A 21,668-nucleotide genomic window follows, 5' to 3' on the forward strand; every position below is an offset into this window, starting at 1 on the left:
TTTACACTTAACATATTCTCAGAGTGGCTCATCTCAACTTTTAAAAGAATATCTCAATCTTTTTGTTCTATTCCAGCCACTAATTTGAATATAGAAAGATTTTTTACGAACAAAATTTTATAAAAAATAGAGGCTGATGAAAGAGATGATAATAGGTTATTTAGAAATCAGAATTCACTCAACACTGAGCAATAGTTAATTGGTAGAATAAGAAGGAATACATTAATTTGAGACCTTTCAAAATGAATCAGTTTAGTGTTGGCTGAACAGATATCATCATTTATCTAATTGAGGGTTTTTTTCACTTATGAAATGCATTTTTTTACCCTAAACACTGAGTAGGTAAGAAGGAAAGAAATTTGAGAATTCTCCCAAAATTTGATCTTTTTTCCTCCATACAGACACTGTTATAATATTCAGTGACATGTTAAATTGGATTACTTTGTTTGCTTTGAGTTGAGAATTACCATGTAATTTATTAATTCATAATTATCATAACATCCAGCATTAAATGTAGCAAAAGTTACTGATAACAGAAGAGAAATCATCATGGTGTTGAATGTAATTTTGAAGTAGGAGATGGCCTTTAAATCTGAGAGAACATTTGAATCCTTATCAGGGATTTTTGTAGATATGTGTGTGTGCGTGTTGTGCACGTGTGTGTGTGTGTATAGATAAGTGTATATACATACATACACTTCTAATGTATATACATATGCACATTACATACATTTAATTTATTGACAAAGAAAAATAACCAAATTAAGATTTGGAACCATGGGATCTTGTTTTAAAAGAGCTGTTTGAAGCGATCAGATTGTGTCTAAAGTTAGGTGTAGCACGTGGCTGTTGTCCACATTGAGCTCTTTGCTGTTAGAATTATAGAGATCTACAGCATCTGGTGGTGGAAAGACTAGATCTGTGTCTTTTTGTTTGGGCATGCATTTATCCAATACCTTCTAAGTAGTGGTTTATTTTTGCTGTTGCTCTTTAAGTTTATTTACTTTATTTTAAGGAGTACTGTCATGTCACTTTTCAAGGTCTCTTGAGTTTTACACAAAGTATATGTATATTCAGGTAAGAAATAGCAGTACACATTTAATAATAGCAATCTATACCATAAGGTTTAGTTTGAGATTTGAGTAACTTTCATAGCAGTAAAAGGTATTTTGTGTAAGGTAGAAATAGAAAAATGACACATTATCTTAACCTATAACTTACTGAGTGGAGAATATAAGAATTACCCAGTAGCTCCTATAGAATGCCATAAATTCTTCCAGACTAAATATTTTAATCGGCTACTTGTAGTACTAGCTGAGCTCAGATTTTTAAAGCCATATCTCCTGCCAGCCTCACTTCTTATGGGTGCGAGGCCTTCTTTGGCTCCATCTACAATTGTGGTCATTGGTTCTGTTTCAGTTTAAGAATTAGTCTATAAATTACTCTGTTCAGTCTCACAGAAACTGTTCAAAGCCTCCAGGTCATCAGGAAGCAGTGTTTAAGTTTATTGTCATGCAATTTTCTTCTGTTCTCATTAAATACTTCTGGACACACAAAAAAAATTGACAAACTCAAAAGTATGTCTTTTTCTCCCCATTAAGTCACTTAAAAACCCTAAGTTTAGCTGGGCATGGTGGTGTACATGTTTAATCCCAGTACTTGGGAGGCTGAGACAGGAGGATCACAGGTTTGAAGACAGTCACAGCAAGTAGTGGAGATTCTCATCAACCTAGTGAGACCCTGTTTCCAAATAAAAATAAAATAAGGCTGGGAGTGTAGCTTGGAGATAGAATGCCCCTGGGTTCAATCCCCAGTGACACACACCACACACACACACACACACACACACACTTACACACTTGCCAGACTATCAGCCTATCCCTTAGAAAACCTAATGTGTACTGCTATTTTTAAAACCAAAAAAGACAGCATGACTATGCTTAAAAGCATTTTCCTTCCTTTTGTCTTGATCTGTTGTTAACGAGAATAAAACTGCCAGACTTAAAATATTCTACTATTGTGCTAAGACAAATACAATTTTGATTGTATAGATATTTAAAGTGTAACTCAGCTGTCTTTTAAAAGAGTTGTATTGTTATCTATAAAACTATTTGCAGTCTTTTTTCAGAGCAAATTCTAACAGCTAGTTGTGAATGGTTTAAAAGATAGAAAATTACTAAAATCTTAATTTGGGGGGGGGGATTTATAAAGGGAGAAAAACAAAACAGGACCAAAGCTTATGTGCCTTCTTTTTTAGTCTTATTGACCTTTTCTTCCTATTCAAGACTTAAGGTAGTATCCGTGTTTGGGTTTCAGGAAATATGTACTATGTAGTTTTAAGAGAATGTTGGCCCACAGACTGGTCATATAAGCAAATAATTGTGACCCTAAGTCTCAGTTTACTTTGCCTTTGTCCCATGATGCTCACTGTAGAGCACTGTGCTGTCAAGAGCAGAGCTGCTCTAAATCTTTGTGGTAGTCACCTTAGTGTTTTCTACCTGAGACGTATGTTCCAGAACACAGGGGTATTTGTCTGGCCCAGTGACCTTGGTGATCATCGTCGTGATGGAAGCTGCTTGTGGCACACACAGCGCTGCCAACAGATTTTTTGTTGTGGTGGTGGTGTTTTCAGTTCTTGGATCTGTGTAGTAGTGATAGTAACAAATATTTAAATAGCTATTTTGGGTGTCACTTAAAACAATCATACTCTGGCCTTTTTTCCTTTACCATCCATTGTTACCCAGAACTTTTAAAAATTCATCCCACATCTAGAAAGTACTAATTATAAAGATTGCTGACCAAGCAAGTTTTGCATCAAGATGTCACCTCATTGCTCTGACCAAAGACTGACTGTTCTGGTTTGAAATCCTCTGTGAAGCATTTTCCTCCAGCTCCTTTTTGAAAGACCCAGTGCAGAGTGGCCTTGACTTTGTATTTCCTCCTGGAGAATAGACTAGAATAGAGTTTAAATGTGAACATCATGGATCAGGATGACAAGGTTTCGATGGGCATTTTCAGTACTGTATTTAAGGAAAAAAATAGCACAGCTAGGAGCTTCTGACATTTTCTCATGTTTTACGTGATCTCTTCATAAAATTCCCTTTTTTTTTGGTTTGTTAAGAATGTTCATCTAACGGAAGAAAATGCTGTAAATATTTGTAATGACATTTTTTTTTAACCAGGCCAAAAAGAAGAAAAGGTTTTTGGGAACAAGTCAACATATAAAATGGTTTTATATAAAACTTCAATTGTCTTGTATATTTTGATAAGCAGCAGTACCAGCTTTCATTTGTAATACAGTTTGTGGCATTGGAAGAAAAGGATTCTGTGATTGTTGAAGTGAATTATGTTATAAATGCAAAGAGAAGATAAAATATTAAAAACATATTTTCTAAATGCGTAGTGCATGGTTAATTCAAGCTTCTGTACACTACAGTATATTCATTTTTCCTTCAGTTTGTATATTTGCTGACTATTACTTGATATCTCTAATCTCTTTTCCTAACAAGTATAGCATTGTAGCATGCCTTTTAATAAATGTCATGACATCTGTACTCTCTTAAATTTTTCTGTGTTCTTGTCTGTACTTTGGGTTACCCTTTGTCTTAACTGTAATTCTAATAATGTCATGTTTTTTTTCTTTTCCATAGCCATCCATCTCAATTTGTCATAGTAAGAGAATAGCAAATATATATTCAAACAACTTTTTTTTTTTTTTAAAGGAGGAAAAAAAATCTACCGACTGCTTCTCTTAACCTGGGAATAATCAAAGCGCTTTTCTAACCTTCTACAGTATATCTTCTTCTCTGGCTTCTGCCTTTAGTGCAGTCGTTCTTTCTTGCTTCCCCTTCCCTTCTCCTCCTCCTCATCCCTTCTCTCCTTTCCCTCTCTCCCTGTATGTTCAGTGCCGCAGGAGAGTGGGAACACTATTTCAAGTTTGGTTCTATTTTTGGTTTCCCTATCGGATTCATACACATACTCTATTGAGTCATGAAGTGTGATCTTAGGTCTCAGACCCAGAGTTTGTGTCCTTGTGTATGTGTATGTGTATGATATTGGGGCTCAAACCCAGAGGCATTCCACCTCTGAGCTACACCTCCAGCCTGATTTTTTATTGTTTATTTTTCAAACAGTACCTCACTACATTGCTGAGGGCCTCACTAAGTAGCTAAAGCTGGCCGTGAGCCCAGATCCTCCTGTCTCAGCCTCCCAAGCACTAGGATTACAAGCATGCGCCACCATGCCCGGCTTTTTGTTTTGAAATAGGGGCTTCTCAGGCTGGTGAGAGTCTTGCTCAGTTGCTGAGGCTGGTCTCCAACCTGCAATTCTCCTGTCTCAGCCTCCCAAGTACTGGTGTTACAGGTGTGTACCACCACACAGGCTTAAAGGTTCACATGGTTACTATCTATTACTTAGACAAACGTTTTACTTCTTGGTTCTTTAAAGAATTGTTGAGAGTGGGTGTAGTGGCACATCTGTAACCAAGGTACTTGGGAGACTGAGAAAGGAGGATTACGGGTTCTCGGCCACCTTAGCAATTTAGCAAGGCTATTTACAACTTAATGAGACCCTGCTTCAAAATCAAATAGGGCTGGGAGTATTGCCCAAAGATAGAATGTGCCTACCCAGTATTACCAAAGTATATATAGGCATATACCTATATATAGTGTCAGGAGTCTAAGTCATATTTAATCTTTTTCTAAGGATATCTTGGTGGGAGTGAGGGTATTAGAGGTTGAACCCAAGGGTGCTCTACCTCTGAGCTACACCCCAGCCCTATTTTTTATTTTGAAACAGGGTCTCGTGAAATTGCTGGGGCTGGCCCAGAACCTGTAATCCTCTATCTCAGTCTCCCAAGTTCTGGGATAATAGGGATATACCACCATGCCTAGTTCAAGCTATTTTTAATGGAATAGAAAATTAGGTGATCACTACTTGTCTTGCTGGCTTACCTGTAAACTCTATTATCTCCAAAATGTCACTAGGCAAATAATTAAACATTCGTTTTAATATAAGAGGAATTTTTATCAGAAAAGATAATAAAGATATGGCCAAATGGAGCCCCCCCGCCCGCCCTCATACTGAGGATCAGCCCAGGGTTGCTCTGCCACTGAGCTACATCCTCGGCTGCCTCCCGAACAGCTGGGGTTACAGGCACATACCACCAGTCAGTGCCCAATTTTTATTTATTTAGTTAGTTAGTTTTGCGGGTCTGGGGATGGAACCCAGGGGCATTTGACCTCCAAGTTACACCCCCTGCCCTATTTTTTATTTATTTTGAAACCGGGTCTCACTGAGTTTCAAAGGGCCTCACTAAGTAGCTGAGGCTGTCCGCGAACCGCCATCCTCCGGTCTCAGCCTCCCGATGCTGGGATTACAAGCGTGCGCCACCACGCCCGGTGGTAGTGCCCAATTTTTAATGCCCAACGTGTTAAAATAGAACTGGGATGCTGGATTGGGTATAATTAAAAGTGTTAAACTCAGTTTGTTTATATTTTGCATGATTTTCCTACATCAATGCTTTTTTCAACTTGTAATGGAAATTTGTGACTTTTTAGTTTTCATTAAAACAATTTATGCTAAAGTGATACAATTCCAGTAACAATTTTATGGAATTACATTTCTGAGCCATTGAGTTGCTGCTTCTCATCTCCCCTGCTCCCTGGAAGGAAAGGGGAGGAATTGAACCCAGGGTTACATTTGAACTATACCTCCAATCCTTTCTAACCTTTTTTTTTTTTTCTTTTTTTCTTTTTGAGACAATGTCTTGCTAAATTGTCCAGAATGGCTTAGAACCTGTGATCTTCCTACTTCAGCCTTCTGCATTTCTGGGATTACAGACATGTGCCTCCACAATTTACCATTGGGTTTCATTGTAAAATCCCCAACTCTGCTAGTAAAGAAAGTATAATTAGAGAAAGTTAATGATTTTTTTTTTTTTTTTTTTTTTTGGTGGTACTGGGGATGGAACCCAGGGGCCCTCTACCTCTGGGCTACACTCCCAGACCTATTTTATATTTTATTTGGAGACAGGGTCTCTTAAGCCAGCTGAGGCTGGCTTCGAACCTGCACCATCCTCCTGTATCTGCCTCCCAAGCGCAGGGATTACAAGCGTGCGCCACCACGCCCAGCTAATTTTAATATACCATAAAGATTTGTCAGTTTTCTTTTGTCCCTATGTTCAAAGAATATAAACAAAATAACAGGAAAATCTCAATAGATCTATTAGAATGAATTATCTTCTGTTAGATTGTTCTGTGCCTAAAGTTGTGGATTTATCTGCTGAGTTTTTGATTATGCAGAATACAAATATTAGATTCTAGCTGCAAATGAACAGTGCCTGATAAAACTACTTGGAAGATCTCACAGATGTGATATTAAACATAGGAAGCCATAGAGACACACACATACAATGTATAACTTTATTTATGTAAGTCCAGAAACAAGATAGTAGCTGGCCTTGATAAGATAATTGAGTAAAGAGCAGGAGAGCCTCAAATGTTTGGTTAATGGATTGTTTCTTAACCTTTGTACCAATTACTTAGGAGTATTTACTTTCTGCTAATGATAAATTGGGCTTGTACATACAGAATTTATGTATTTATGTTATACTTCAACTAATAGTGTTTTTAAAAGTGATTATAATTGAGCAAGGGGCTATAAACTAATTTCCATGCTTCTTAGAATTCTCCTACCCAGTAAAGAACCCAAGCTATACCGTGGACTTGAGTTTCACCATGAAATTCTCCCTTATGTGTTTTTTTGTTTGTTTGTTTTTTGGTACTGGGGTTCCTGGAAGCCCTTTACCTCCGGGCTACACTCCCAGACCTATTTTATATTTTTATTTAGAAACAGGGTCTCCTAAGCCAGAGCGCGCGGCTGGCTTCGAACCTGCGCGATCCTCCTGTCTCCGCCTCCCAAGCGCGGGGATTACAAGCGTGCGCCACCATGCCCGGCCCTCCCTTATGTATATATGTTTCATTTCTCTGACCATGGCATACTTACAGGAAAAACATTTCACTGATTTAAAAAAAAAAAAAACACGAATCATGTTTTCAAGTAAATTTTTACATTTTGAACAGTTTTAACACCCAACTACATTCAGCAAAGATGTAATTAATGCTTTTTGGGTACTAGGGATTGAATCCAAGGGCATTCTACCTCCGACCTATACTCCCAGCCCTCTTACTTTATTTGGAAAGAGTGTCTTGTCTTGCTAGATTGGTGAGAGTCTCACTACTTGCTGAAGTTGTCCTCGAACCTATGAACCTCCTGTCTCAGCCTCCCAGTTACTGGGATTACAATTATGCACCATCATGCCTGGCTGCATTTTTGTATTGTCTTTGCAACTCTACGCCTGATCGGGTGGGCTCTTGAAATCCTAACCCATACGCCGGGCATGGTGGCGCTCACTTGTAATCCCCGCGCTTGGGAGGCGGAGGCAGGAGGATCGCGCAGGTTCCAAGCCAGCCGTGCTGGCTTAAGAGACCCTGTTTCAAAAATATAAAATAGGTCTGGGAGTGCAGCCCGGAGGTAGAAGGGCTTCCAGGAACCCCAGTACCACACACACACACACACACACAAAAAAAAAAAAAAAAAAAAATCCTAACCCATAATGTATTTCTAACAAGAAAAGCCAGAAAGACTTACTTAACCCTTTAGGATCCCCAAAGACTTATTCCAAAGGCTTAACTAGACTTGTCAATAAGATTCTTAAACATGTGCAAATAAGTAAGGTATAATAAAGCTCCAAGTACCAATACCCAGCTGCAGGTAGTGGCCAGTCTTCTTTTATCTCTCACTCCACCCCCAGAGTTATTTTTAAATCCTAGTCACCATATAGTTATGTCAGTAAACATTTTGGTATGTGTAAGTCTATGGGTTGAGTTGTAATTGTTGATAGTCTCTATACTGTTTCTTTCCACCACCACCACCCCTTTTTAAAGCGATTTGTTTCGGGAACCAAGCTGTTGGCTTCTAAATATTCTAACTATCTGATTTTCACTGATTGTGTGCTTGTAATATTATTTCTTCACTGTCTTCCCCTCACGTTTTCTGTAAATTGGAAGACCATTCAAATTCTAGTTTGGGGCAAGAATAATTCACAGATGGCATTGGGTATTTCCCCAACACATTTTGTCGTGGCAGTAGCCATAATGATCATATCCTAGATTCTTCTGCCTATAATGGGGATTGAGCCCAGGACCTTGAGCATGCGAGGCAAGCACTCTGCCGCTGAGGGACATCATTAATTGCTTGGGGCTGCAGAAGAGAAAAGTTTAATTCTATCATTTTTGGCCTGTATTTATTATAATGCTCCAATATAGTAAGAAAATCTTCCTCATATCTCTTTGATAGAGATACAAATTCTATAGCAGAGACAAGATAGATGGGGCTTTCCCCCTTTGTTTGCAAGTTAGTCCACTTCCTATCATCCTCCAAGAGTCCGCCTGTTTTCTAAAGCATGTGAATGTTTTTCAGAAATTTTCAACCATTTATAAAAGTAAAGACTTGGTGAAGTTTTATTTCCTTCACTAAAACAGTTGAGTTATCTTCTATAGCCCAACCTTCTCACCTGCTCCTTGGAACAGCAGAGTCTTCTTTGTAAGAAAGAAAACATCTATGCAGAGATCTGTATGCGATAAGTTATCTGTTGAATAACTATGTAATGGTTTTCCATTTCCTTCTAGCTAGTAGGAACTTCTGATGGCACCAGCCCCGAATTCTCCCCCCACCCCCACCACAGGCTCCATCCTCTACCCGTGAAGCAGAAACACCGGGGCCACTGGAATTTGGACAGCAAGCAGGTCACTATAGACCAGCACCCTCTCCAAGCCGAGCTCATGATGAAATAGAGAACTGAGGAGATCAGAAGGAAGCAGAGGCCCCGGATCAACCTACAGAAACGGCCACTTCACTTTAGGGCTCGGAGGCTTGGGTAAAAACTGCAACAGCACTGCTGTTTTTAGAGTATATGGAATTTTAGATCCATACACTTGCTGAAACTATTGCTTCTGGTGTCTACATTACTTCTCCATGATGTTTCCCAGAAGATGTGGGCAATCCCAAGAAGCTACATTATTCCCATGCAAACTGTACTAGCTTGCTAGGGGCATCATAACAAAGTACTACTAACCGGATGGTTTAAGGACAGAAATTTAGGACGTAAGGATGTAACTGTTACAGCATGTGCTTTTCTTTTCTTTTTCTTTTTTTTTTTTTTTTTTTTTTTTTGTGGTGGTACTGGGGATGGAACCCAGTGCTATACTCCCAAACCTATTTTCTATTTTATTTGGAAACAGGGTCTCACTAAGTTACTGAGAGCCTCACTAAGTAGCCGAGGCTGGCTTCAGACCTGTGCGATCCTCCCGTCTCAGCCTCCCAAGCGCAGGGATTACAAGCGTGCGCCACCACGCCTGGCTATGTGTTTTTCATATATGAGGCTCTCGCCACAAAAAAAAAAAAAAAGAAGAAACATATTTTTGCACAATTCTGGAAGAAAATGAGACTGGAAGTCAGTCAGATTCAGGTCTCAGTGGGTTTGACTTCTTCCAAGGGCCTTGGCTTGCAGATAGCTGCTTCCTCCCTGTGTCTTCTTGTGTTTCTTTCTTGGTGTGTTGCGGGGGGGGGGGTCTTGTGTGTTGATAGTCTCTTATAAGGAGACCACCATTATAACCTCATTTGATTTCACTTCTCTTAATCACCCTCCAGAACAGGGCATGATGGCATACACCTATAATCCCGGTACAAGACAGGAGGATCATGGGTTTAAGGCCAGTCTCAGCAATTTAGCAAGGCCCTTAGCAACTTACACCCACCCTGTTTTGAAAATAAATAAAATAGGGTTGGAGGTATAGCTCAGAGGTAGAACACAATTAGGTTCAATCCCCATAGCAGCAACAACAAAAGACAACTTTTCAAATATAGTTACATTGTGAGGGACTTTGGTTCTCTGAGACCAATAGAATGGATGGTAGACGGGATTAGGGGAATTGACTCACACCCAGTTATGGAGGTCCATACTGTGTCCATACTCACTAGGTTGCTAAGAGTCACTACATTGCTGAACCTGGCCTCAATCCTACAATCCTCCTATCTCAGCCTCCCAAGTTCTGGGATCATAGGCATGCCACCACACCTGGCTGTCGCTTAGTCCTGGAGGCCTGGTGTGACGTAGAGGCTGAAGGCCCGAGAACTCGGACCTATGCCAGCAGGACAAGGTCTCAGCTGTAGGATAGCATGGATTTGCCTTTTCACCTGCCTTTTTCTATCCAAGTCTTCAGCCAGTGGGATGCTGCCATCTATACCGAGCATGGGTCTTTCCTACTTGGTCCACTGACAGCCAGTCTCCTCTGGGCACATCCTCACAGACACCAGAAATAATGCTTTACCAGCTGTCTGGGTAACCCTCAGTTGAGTCAAGTTGATCCCTAAAACTAATCGTTACGGACTTTGGATTTTGAAGTGTAAGGGGGACACGATTCACCTCGTAACATATTTCTGCTTAACAATTCACTTGTGAACATATTTGGGGGCTCTTAGAAGACCTTAGGAGCCAAACACTCAGAAAAAACTGTCCGTCTTATTGGTTGGGGTCTGTGCACTTTTTGTAGGAAAAAATTCAAATTCTTGAAATATTAAAAACATAATTTGACAATGGGCGTGGTAGCGCACGCTTGTAATCCCAGTACTTGGGAGGCAGAAACAGGAGGATCACACAGGTTTGAAGCCAGCCTCAGCTACTTATTGAGGCTCTCAGCAACTCAGACCCTGTTTCCAAATAAAATAAAATAGGTCTGGGAGTGTAGCCCAGAGGTAGAAAGCCCTTGGGTTCCATCTCCAGTACCAAAAAAAAAAAAAAAAAAAAAAAAAAATTTACACCGGGCGTGGGACAGCCCACGCTTGTAATCCCAGTATTTGGGAGGCTGAGATAGGATCTAAGGATCACGGCCAGCCTCAGCTACTTAGGCCCTCTGCAACTTAGTGAGACCTTGTTTCAAAAACAAAAGAATAAAGCCAGGTATGGTGGCACACGCTTGTAATCCTAGTACTTAGAAGGCTGAGACAAGAGGATCTTGGTTCCCAGACAGCCTCAGCTACTTACTGAGGCTTTCTGTAACTTAGACTTTGTTTCAAAATTAAAAAAAATAGGACTAGGGGTGTATCTCAGAGTTAGAATGCCCCTGGGTTCCATCCCCAGTGCTGCAAAAAATAAAAATAAGAATAAATTTTAAATGAATTAAAAAATAGGGCTGGGGGGGTGTATCTCAGAGGTAGAATGTCCCTGGGTTCAATCCACAAAGAAAGTAATACTTTGTAGCTGGGCATGGTGGCACACACTTGTAATCTCAGCATTCAGGAGACAGGAGAATCACCATTCACTGACAGCCTCAGCTGCTAAGCAAGGCAACTCAATGGGACCCTGTTTCAAAAATAAAAAGACTAAAAAATAGGGCTGGGAGTGTAGCTCAGAGATAGAATGCCTCTGGGTTCCATCCCCAGTACCACAAAAAAAATCTATACAAAAGACAGAATGAGTTAAACTTTTTTGGTACTGGGAATGGAACCCAGGGGCATTCTACTTCTGAGCTACATCCCTATCCCTACATTTTAGTCTTTATTTTTTAAACAAGGTCTCACTAAATTGTGAAGGGCCTCGCTAAGGGGCTGAGGCTGCCCACAAACCTGTGGTCCCTGTCTCAGCCTCCCAAGAACTGGGATTACAAGCGTGGGCCAACACACCTGACAAAAGTTTTATGTAACTTACTAGCAAAATAGCTAGCATAATGGCAAAGTTGGATAAACAAGAACAGGAGAACTAGGTTGAATATAATTAGTCAGGGAAGGAACTCTGAAATAAGATTTCTAGCTTAGGTTAAAAAAAAAAAAAAACAGTTCCTCTTCGGGCAATTAAGCCATGCCATTTGGGGTTCTCTACTGGACATTTTTACAAAATGACCCCCCTGAGGTTTTCTACAGGTTAACTCCTAACATTAGGGGGAAAAATCTAAATCATATAATCCCGTGTTATGTCAGTTACTTTTCATGCATAAATAAAATCTCCACTTAGAATCTAATGGCATTGTCCTTCACCTGGAGTGAACAGCTTTGCTAGCCCTAGAGCTTTAAATAAACGGGTCTAGGGGCCGGCGGTGGAACCGGTAGCGGAGTGCTTGCCTAGCATGAGCGAGGCTCTGGGTTCCATCCCCTGGGGGAAACGGGAGAAGGGTGGTTCTGGAAATTGGCTTCTAGCATAAGGAGTTCCCCTCATCCCTCCTCAGGAAACCAGGAAAACTATAAAAAAAAAAAAACAACCATTTAATGTCTCTAGAAATGGTATTAAGGGATAACAGCATACAAAGAACCATTTATTCAAGAACATCTACAAAAATTTGGTAAGAAAGGCAAGAGTCTATGTATTTGAACCAAGATAGCCCCCGGCAGACTGCTGCAGCCAAGAACGTCCCCAACACCCAGAGCATTGTCTCCTGGGAAAGCAGAGCAACAGCTCTTCTCAGCCCGCCCCCAACCACCTGTTTGCTTGGGCTGAGTCCCAAGTGTGATGGAGAGGTATAGAGACCTCCTCCTTCAACCAAGACCCCACTCATGCAGTGGAAGCTGTTCTTAGGCATGGCTGCTGAGAATACTGGGGTCCTTGTCACTTTTGTCTTGGCTTGTGAGGTGGTAGTTCCAGGCCAAGAAAGGCAAGCGAAGAGGACCCCAGCTGCTCCCTACTGACAGACTCTCTCCTTAACCAGACTATCCAGGCTTCTCTAAGCCCTTTTCTTGATGGAACTCATCCTTGGAACTTGTCTTCTAGGGCCCAGCCTTAGCAACAATCCTAAATCAGTTTTTAATCTCTACCTTGACATCTAAGTACTCTCAATATCTAGTTAAATTCCTCATCCCCTACTGTTGATCACCCTGATTGCCCTGGCCTGCCCTTAACAGGAGCAGCAGCCCCTCCTCCTCCTCCTCCTCCTCCTCCTCCTCCTCCTCCTCCTCTTCCTCTCCTCCTCCTCCTTCTTCTCCTTCTCCCTCCTCCTCCTCCTCCTCCTCCTCCCCTCCTCCTCCTCCTCCTCCTCCTTCTCCTCCTCCTCCTTCTTCTTCTTCTTCTGGATGGAACCCAGGAGCCCTCTACCTCTGGGCTACACTCCCAACAGGGTCTCTTAAGCCAGCTGAGGCTGGCTTCGAACCTGCACAATCCTCCTGTCTCAGCTCCCCAAGCACGGGGATTACAAGCGTGCGCCACCACGCCCGGCTGCACCTTCTATTTCTGATGTTGCTCCTCTTACTAATTTTCCATCAATCCCCCCCTCAACTGCTTGCCTATAAATCCCTACTTGTTCTTGTATTTGGAGTTGAGCCTGATCCTTCCTATGTCTTGATACCTATCAGAATAGTCCTGAATACAGCCGGGTGTGGTTGCACACGCTTTTAATCCCCACACTTGGGAGGCTGAGACAGGAGGATCGAAGCCAGCCTCAGCTACTTAGTGAGGCTCTCAGCAACTTAGTGAGACCCTGTTTCCAAATAAAATATAAAAAAGGTCTGGGAGTATACCCCGGAGGTAAAAAGCTTCTGGGTTCCACCCCCAGTACCACCAAAAAAAAAAAAAGAATAGTCCTGAATAAAGTCTTCTTGTTTTAGCAAGTTTCATAATTTTTTTTAACAACTCTTCCACCATCTCCATCAAGGGCTCAGCCCATAAAGTAGGAGAGTCAGAGAGAAGCAGCTTTTGTGTGCGTGTGTGTGTGTATGTGTGTGTGGTACTGGGATTCCTGGAAACCCTTCTACCTCTGGGCTACACTTCCAGACCTATTTTTTTAAATATTTTTATTTGGAAACAGGGTCTCTTAAGCCAGCTAAGACTGGCTTCGAACCTGCGCAATCCTCCTGTCTCCGCCTTCCAAGCGCGGGGATTACAAGCGTGCGCCACCACGCCCAGCTGAAAAGCTTATTCTTGTCCCTGTTTGACTACCTTGGTGGAGAAACACAGTCCATAAAATAGATAGTTCCTCATCTCTTTCAGAAGAAACTAACTTTGCTACAGAGAGTGAACAAATTTAAGCCTAAAGGCACTCTTAAGGACAGTGAAGGCAATATTGAGGACTTTGATAACAGGCGAAATATAGATACCTGGTGTATAAGAGAGAAAGTAAATTAAGATAGATGGAAGGAGCTCTTCCAGGGTCAGAGCAGAACTTACACTGATGTCAAAAAGTGTTCAGTAGAAGATGCCAGAACTGGATCGGTTAAATGGTAAAGCACCTTATGCCCCAGGGTGTTGTTGAAAACAATAAAGTGATCGGTTGATAATAGTGTGAGATGTGTATTTGTGGTACTGGGGGTTGAACTCAGGCACATTCTACCTCTGAGCTACATCCCCAGCCCCCTCTTTTAAAAATTGTATTGTTTTAAAACAAGTCCTCACTAGGTTGTTGAAAGTCTCCCTAACACATTGTTGAGGCTATCCTTGAACTTATGAACCTCCTGTAATAGCCTCCCAAATTCTGTGATTATAGGATTATTCTGGCCTCCATGCCTAGCCAGTAGAGTGGTTTAATAGTTAGGTTTGGTCAGGGAGGAGAGGAAGGTAGTCCACAGTGACTGTGGTTACTCACAGCTGTATTCCTGAATGACCAAACATTAGAGGCTGACCATGGTGCAGGGAAAATGGGCTTCACTAAAGTAATCCAGTCAGTTATTAAATGAATAAACAAATAACAGCCTCCAAAGGGGAACCAGTACCCAAAGCCACTATAGTATATTTTCTAAATGTTCGGTTTTCAAGGAAAAATTACAAGCCTGCAGAAAAACAGGAAAGTATGACCCATACAGAAAGAGCAAATCAACAGCAGAAATTGATGGGGGTTGAGTTGGTATTGATTGCTAATAAAAGTAGCATTAATTGCTAATAAAAATAGCTATACTCAAGAAAAACAATAAAATCTTTTTTCTCTGACTCTGTGGCTGTCAGCCAAGGCCAACCTAGCCAGCTAAAAGTTGGCTGTTAGCTGGGGCAGGAATGTCATAGCAACTAAGGTAAGATGGCAGAACGCTGAAAGCTGAAAATTATGACACCTGCACGTAAAAGGAAAAAGTTACACATACCCTCAAAAAGTTTAGACTAAGTTAAAAGATGAAAAATCAAGCTGCATTGACTCCATATTGATTACTAATAACACATAAAAGCCTCTGTACTTTAAAAGGCTATATTTCTTTGTCTTTCCCTTATTGCAAAACAGGCTTTCAACATAGAAAGTAACCGCTAGCAGATAGAGAGAAGGGATAATGAGATTTACCAAGGACACAGAAGGACAGTACAAGCTTTAAACTTTAGGAGTAAAAATGAACAAAGAACAGTGCTGGCTTCTACCATGCAGCCCCTGACCTTGCTAACTAAGCGACACATTTTCATCAGTGATGTCAGACCTGTCTGTCCTTGTGAGGAAGAACAGAAAAGGCTAACAAGAAAGGTTTACACAGCAGAAATAACTGGCAAGCCAGCACCTTCTTCTGGTGGGAAAAGAAGACTATTGGCTAGCAGGATAGGAGGGACAAGATAATAAATTCCTATAAAAAGACTGCATTTTCAAAGGCAAGAGTGTCTCACTGCTGAGACACTCCATCGCATCACTCTCTGACATGGCACTTCTATTGCTCTGCGATAATATGCCCTTGTTGAAGCTTGCAGCCATCCTTGCTTCCCCCCCCCCCAAACTAGCTGAGAACAAGAACCCACAGCAGCATTATGCCAAACCAGAACAGAAATCGCATGTTAGAGGGGCCTGAAGCCCGGCTTGGTGACACTGACCTGTAATCTCATTACTTGAGAGGCTGAGACAGGAGGATTGAAGGCTCAAGGCCAGTCTCAGCAATTTAATAAAGCCCTCAGCAACTTAGTGAGACCCTGTTTCAGGATTAAAATAAAGAGCTTTGGGCCGACCATGGTGGTGCATGTTTGTAAACCCAGTACTTGGGAGGCTGAGACAGGAGGATCACAGGTTCACGGCCAGCCTCAACTATTTAGCGAGGACCTCCACAACTTAGTGAGACTCTGTTTCAAAATAAAGGATAAAAAATAGGGCTGGGAGTGTAGCTTGGAGGCAGAAAGCCTCTTGTTCAATCTCCAGTACTACACACACACACAAAATAAAGAGCTTGGGGGTGGCTTGAAGGTAGGCCTCTGGGTTCAATTCCCAGTACCAAAAAAGGAAGGCATAAGATAGGAATTTGGGAATGCCAGAGATTATATAAACTGAATCTTTAAACTGGGCATGGTGGCATACCTGTAATCCCAGTACTTGGGAGGCTGAGACCTTGCTATCTCAGCCTTGGGAGGATAGCAAGTTTGAAGACAGCTTCAGCAATTTTTTTGAGACCTTACCTAAAAGAAAAATTTTTTAAAGGGTTGGGGTAAGCCGGGCATGGTGGTGCACGCTTGTAATCCCCACGCTTGGGAGGCTGAGACAGGAGAATCACACGGGTCGAAACCAGCCTCAGCTACTTAGTGAGGCTCTCAGCAACTTAGTGAGACCCCGTTTCCAAATAAAATATGAAAAAGGTCTGGGAGTATAGCCTGGAGGTAGAAAGCCTCTGGGTTCCACCCCCAGTACCACCAAAAAAATAAAAATAAAAATAAAAAAATAAAGGGTTAGGGATATTGCTCAGAGGTAGAGTGCCTCTGAGTTCAATGCCCAGTACCAAAAGAAAGCAATACAGTGATACACTGAGCCTCAGAAGAAGCGCCCATGAGCCACTGGAACTCAAAACAAGCAACTCATGAGCAACCCAGACCATGCCCTTGACCTGTGTTATTCCCCACAAAAAGTATCAATGCAAAGGCACTGTAGACCGGGTGCGGTGTGCACGCTGTAATCCCAGCATTTGGGAGGCAGAGACCAGAGGATAGTAGTTTGCAGACAGCCTCAGCTACCTAGCAAGGCCCTTTGCAACCTAGAAAGACCCTGTTTCAAAAAATGAGACTAAAACAATAGGACTATGGTTATAGCTTGGAGGTACAATGCCCCTGGGTTCCATTTCCAGTAACACACACACACACACACACACACACACACACACACACACACACACAAAAGGTACTGCACATGTGCTAGAAGGCAAGGTAAACTTGGATAACTGCCCTGACTCCATCGCTCTCCAATGCCTACCTACTGTCCCTCTATAAATCTCAACACCCCAGACCATGGGGTGGCTGCTCCTTACTCTTGAGACGGTCCACATTCTCTCTTGGTTGGCTGTGTACTACTTGCTTTACCCCAGAAGTTCTGCGCATTCTCAAGATAGCCCGTATTCTCCCTTTAATGTGTCTCTGAGTTTCTAAATGCTTTTCTGTGTCTTGAACTGATAATGTGCTGAAATTCTTTTCTGTCACATCCATCAAGACCCTACTTGTCCTGTGTCGAGGTCTCTCTCTCCTGGAATCCCTCACACCTCCTCCAGTGACAGCGGGTGTCGGATTTATCAGAAAAAGACTTTAAAGTATTCTGTTAATATGTTCACAAAACTAAAGGAAGCCATGATTACAGAAATAGTAGAAGGCTGGATGTGGTGGTGCACACCTGTAATCCCAGTACTTGGAGGATCCCAGGTTTGAGGACAGCCTCAGCAACCTACTGAGACCTTGTTTTGAAGAGTTCGAGACAAGCCCACCACCCCAAATAACGAAGGACACTTGGAGATGCAAGAGGCAAGCGAGGTTTATTGTGCTGCAGCTGTCCTGGCTAGCCAGGGGTCGAGACCAAGACACTAACCACCCAGCACCTCCAGGGAGTTGTAGTCCGTTAAGCAGGTGAGGGGGTGTGGTCGAGGCTCGACCCGGAGCTCACTGAGGGCTCTGAATTTATAGCCAGAATAGGGAGTGGTTACATACATCAGAGCCCGCCAAGAACAGGATATATCCAATCAAATAAATTGGTAAACAAGTACAGCCAATCATTTTAAAAACAAGCACACACACATCTAAATCACAGCAAATAATTTCAAAGAGCTGCCTTTCTACGTCATTGCCCACCAAGAGTCTGAGGCGGGGTCTGCACCCGTGCTTCAGGGGCTATCTCTGACTAGCAGATGTTTCCTAATAAATGAGGAAGTTACAAGCTTCTCAGAGCAAAGGAACTTGTAAACCTATTTAAACTTTCTATAGCATTCATACGTATTCCAAAAGCACTTTAAGCATCAGACACTTTTCAAGCATTTCAAACATGAAAGGTTACTCTTAACATTTTTAAGAAAAGGAACTATGTCCGGACATTCTCTGAATTTACAGAAGCCAAGAGCAAGCAAATTATTAATAAAAACAGGAACTTGTCAATCAACTAAAATCCTGCCAATTATTGCTTATAACAAGCAAATTATTAATAAAAACAGGAACTTGTCAATCTAACATTCCCCACTAGTTGCTGCATTCAACAACTTTAAATTGTTCACATCACTCTTAACATTACTCCATCTTAAATAACTTATAAAGCTATCTTTGCTAAACTTTCATGCTGTGGGGGGTAACCTCTGCTCACATATTTCCAAAGAGGTTAGTTCGTGGTTACAAGCTTCCTGGAACAGAGAACTTGTAAAATGCTTTCGACTTTCTTTAGCCTTCCTATTCCAAAAGCCTGTTCTAAAAGCAAAGCATACTTCTAAACACTGAAGCTAAAGTTCAAGCAATTAATAAAAGACACTTACACCCCCACATCTCTCAAGGAAAACTATCCTATGACTTTTACTCAAAACTACTATCAAAACACTTATTTATTTTTCTATCCCAAAGTCATTCTTTTCTTCACACTTACTACTATCCTATATTGTTAATCTAAATCTTTATGGGGCTAGGGTCTTTTCTAATCCTCTAGTCCCTCACAGTTACTAACACCACAAGTAATAATAATAAATAAATAAAAAGGCTGGGAGTGTGGCTTGGAGATAAAATGCTCCTAGGTACAATTCCCAGTACCAAAAAAAAAAAAAAAAAAAAAAAAAAAAAAAACAGCAGAAGAAGTAATTGAAGATATGATGACAGTGTTGCATTGAATACAGACTATCAACCAAAACCTGTAAAAAGGGCCCAAATGGAAATTAGAGTTGAAAAAAACAGCAACTGAAATAAATAATAGAGAGGCGCAATGACAAATCAGAACTGACAGAAGAATAATAAAGATTAGATAAGCTTAAAAACAGAAAAATAAAGACAGCATCAGAAATGTGGACCACAGAATCTCTAATTAGAAGTAGCATATCAGAAATGGTTATAGGTGCAAGTCACCAACACCCAATAACAGAGATGTAAGCAGTAAAGACATTTTTATTCACAGAAAGTGTGGTGGTATCAGGACCAGAGACGGCACAGCAGCTCTACAGTGGTAACAAAGAACCAGTCTCCTCCTTCCCCATCCTAGCCTTTGGCTCATCCCCTCATGGCTGCAAAAGATTCTGTTACATGTACATTCAAGGCAAGAAAGAAGGGATGCTGCCAGCTGTGTCTGCCTTTGTCTATAAGAAAGCATTAAGATATTCCTTATAATGGAGCTAGTCAGCTTTCTGATACTGTAACAATCACCTGAGATAAGTTTATTTAAAGAGGAAAGGTTTTTTTTAACTCATAGATGGGGAAGCTTAGCCCATAATTGAGTGGCTCTGTTGCTTGGGGGCCTGCAGTGAGGCTACATATCATGGAGGGTGGAGGGGAGAGCAAAGCCACTCACCGCATGATAGCCAGGAAGCAAAAAGAGAGAGGAAATAGCCAGATTCCCAATATCCTCTTTAAGGATATGCCCTCACTGACTTAACACCTCCCACTAGGGCTTGCCTCTTAAAGGTTCCACTGCCAAGACCACCTGCTTCCTCTCGGCATCTGCGTGATGGCCTCCCACGCAGCTAATCGGCAGGTTCTCAACGTGAGCAAAGCCCCGAGAGAGGTGTTGTCTCTGGTCAAAGTACTCCCCCCACTTTTAGATATTCTTTCATAACTATTATTCTTTTGGTAATGATTCTTTTAACTTTCCACACGAATTGCTCCGGTGGTGTAAGATCAGGACTGTGAGAGAAACTGAGTCCGTGGAAAATAAACTTTCAGGTAATTTGTCTAAGCCTCTAAACGTCCTCGGCTTTGTTCAAATGGTAATAAAATCTAGTTAGAATTCAGATGCAGTGGCAGCATTCCAGTAAGTAATTACAAACACAGATTTCCCCTCTATCTCTGACCTTCATCCTAATCACTAACTTACAACAAAAGCCCTAGAGGGGAGGCAACCCGGTGCCTCTATTTACCCCTCTCTTTGTGATCCTGCCTAGATACGGGAAGACAAACGTTGGGTGTGACATCAAAGCAACCTAGTTTATGAGCAACTGATACTGCCCAATACAATGAAGCTGAAGGCTAGGAAGATTCTTGACCTTTACACCTTTACTCCCTGACCAAGACAGGGAGGCGCCACGTGGCTAAGAAAAGGATATTGCAAAGGGTCTGGGACAGGAATATAGATTATTTATAAGATCAATAGGTTTCTAATAAGCCTATCGGTTGAGGAAAGGTGCTCTGCAGCTAAGGAAGTACATCTGACAACAAAATCTAAAAACTTCATGGTATTTTTTGGTGTTTATCTGCCAAACTGTGTTGTGAGTTTGCTTAAGCTTTCGGATTTTAGAAAGCAAGGCGGACAGCACCTGGGAGAACTCCATCACATCCACCTGGATCGCCACATCTCCCCATGCCTGCCATATGGACTAAGTCCTAAAGATGGAAAGTTCCAAAAAAGTTAAAGAAGATTCTATGAGAGGCCTCCAAGCCCTGGGCGTGCCGTGTCTTCTGGAATTTGCCCTTTGGAACCCCTGTCTGCAAGATCCGGGAAAAGATCCGGAGCTAATCTCTTGAATGCCGGACTAGTTTTTTTTTAACCTTTGTTTACATGTTATTCACTATTGTTTTGCAGTGATTGCACTCCCCTCTTTTTTCTTACTATTAATCTCACTGGTGAAGGGTATAAATTTTCTGGGTTCTTGTAATAAAATGTCAATAGCTCAAGAAGCTTTTGTCCATATCAGATTCTTTCCCGAAGCACCGTAAATAGGAACTTAAAGAAATTTATTTCATAGAGGGGAAAGAATCGCTGCAGATAAGCGGCTGCAGAACGGCACCCAAATCCTTGCCCATCTTTTCTGAGATAAATCGATCCCGAGTGGACTCACGGCCATTCCGATTGAGCAATCTGCGGCAATCCACCACCTCTAAACAGTGCCAAGCTGGAGACCTTTAACACATGGATGTTTGGAGAACATTCTAGATTCAAACTGTATCAAGCTTATTCGTTGGAACTACCTTATGTGGCTGTCTAGCTGCAAGAGAGGCCAGGAACACATGTAATTTTCCATTACTAGAACAGACGTACAAAAGAGAAAAGGAAGTTTGAAAAGGGAATTGATAGGTTAGTCAAAACTGTCACTTTGGGCATGATGGTACATGCCTGTAATCTTAATACTGGGGAGACCAAAGATAGGAGGATTGCAAATTCAAGACCAGCTTCAGAAACTTAGTGACACCCTGTAACCTAGTGAGACCTTATTCCAAAACAAAAAAAAAAATAAAATAAAATAAAAAAGGGAGCCGGGCATGGTGGCATATGCTTGTAATCCCAATACTTAGGCCGAGACAG

Source organism: Muscardinus avellanarius (genome assembly GCF_963383645.1).
Source record: "Muscardinus avellanarius genome assembly, chromosome: 13".
NCBI classification, from domain to species: Eukaryota; Metazoa; Chordata; class Mammalia; order Rodentia; family Gliridae; genus Muscardinus; species Muscardinus avellanarius.